Raw genomic sequence first — 1,649 nt, 5'->3', positions numbered from 1 at the left:
TATGACACTGGCTCATGCTAGGGATGTGGCCTGCGAAAGCCCAAGCAAAGCTTGGGGGCTCTCAGTAAAGGTGGACATTGGAAATGGCAGTCAGAGTCGTATTCAAAGAAGGTGCCTAAGTTAGATATGAAAACGTGAATCTTAGGTGTATGGGTTGCTTAGTTAGTGAGCTCAGCCCAGGCCGGATGCAGATTAATTCACACTCAGAGAAAAACATTAAAAATAACGTTGAAGAATGAATACCAATCCTCAGTGTATTTGACATTTCAAATCATCGTATAGTAATATTAGCTTTATTTGAAAGCACTTTCCATTCCTATAATTTTCTGTCTATTTAGCAAGGAGGTGTTCTAATCCTTTCCAATAGTTCTACTCCCCGGTGACATTCAGCCATGTGCGCCCATGCGGCCATTCTATTCTTATTTAGACCACCGTGAGGAGCAAGCCAGTGAGCAGCACCCCTCTATGGCCTCCGCCTCCCCTGAGTTCCTGTCCTGACTTCCTTCGATGATGGGCAAAGATGTGGAAGTGTCAGCCAAACAATCCTTTCCTCCCCAGCTTGCTTTTGGGCACGGTGTTTCAGCACAGCCATAGGAATCCTGGGGGAGACTTTGTGGTGTCAGCTTAGTGGCCACAGGTGCGACACAGGAGTCTCAGGCTAGGCTACAGTCTACAGAGCTGAACAGGATGTTACCTGTGGCGTCCGAGCTACCTCAGCCCCAGGACAGGCTTGTGGGGACAGATTAGGTACCCTGGAGGTACTCTCTTAGATCTTTTTGAACAGCACATCAACATACGTGTATTCAGACAGCATTCTCAGACTGGACAGTCGCTGTCTTGGTTAGGGTTTCTATTGCTGTGAAGAGAGACCATGATCATGGCAACATCTATAAGTTCAGTGATTCAGTCCATTATCGTCATGGTGGGGAGCATGGAGCTCTGCAGGCAGATGTGGTGTTGGAGCTGAGAGTTCTATGTCTTGACTCAGAGACAATAAGTCGGCTGACTGTCACACTGAGGGAAGCTTGAGAAAAATGCCTCAAAGCCCATCCCCCAGCGACACACTTCCTCCAACAAGGCCACACCTCCTCCTCCTCCCTTTGGGGGCTGTTTTCTTTCAAACCACCAAGTAGTGTTAGCTGTAGACCTTTGGAACATTTGAATCCGGGCACTGCCCTGTGCTGAAATCCCGAGATGACTACAAATAGAAAACCGGCAGGTACGGCAAGTAAACAAAACCAGACCAGGGAGGGGAGGTTTAAGTGCATCCCCCTTCACGATGCCTCACACCAACAAGCATCAAGAACTGTTAGAAAACAGTGGGCTCACCTAAATGGTGCCAGAAACTCACCAGATGCCACCAAGTATGGAAGGGAAGCACTTTCAGAGAATTTGAAACAATTGCTTTAACAGTCTTAGTGGGCTTAAAGAGAAGTTCAAGTGTTTCAGTAATGTAACAGAAACTTAAAGATGAAGGACTTTTAAAAAAGCAACAAAGTCTTAAAGTCAGTATTGTTCAATATATTGTCCAAGATGGTGGGAGAGAGTCACTGCAATCCCTATGAGAATGTCAGTGACCCCCCCTTTTTTGTACAAAATCAGAGAAAACAATCCTACAATACATATGTGCACACACAAAAGAATCCTGA

The 1,649-nt window shown here is 46.1% G+C and overlaps 1 protein-coding gene across 1 annotated transcript in view; it reads left to right on the top strand.

Moving 5' to 3' along the window:
• The window catches only part of Fbxl13 (F-box and leucine rich repeat protein 13), a 143,697-nt gene that overhangs the window by 14,888 nt on the left and 127,160 nt on the right, over positions 1-1,649 (top strand). The gene's annotated exons all lie outside the window — the stretch shown is intronic.

The sequence above is a fragment of the Microtus ochrogaster genome, chromosome 26, assembly GCF_000317375.1.
Source record: "Microtus ochrogaster isolate Prairie Vole_2 chromosome 26, MicOch1.0, whole genome shotgun sequence".
Classification (NCBI taxonomy): Eukaryota; Metazoa; Chordata; class Mammalia; order Rodentia; family Cricetidae; genus Microtus; species Microtus ochrogaster.
Note: the sequence above shows the minus strand (reverse complement) of the source record. Positions and strands in the feature narration are given on the sequence as shown.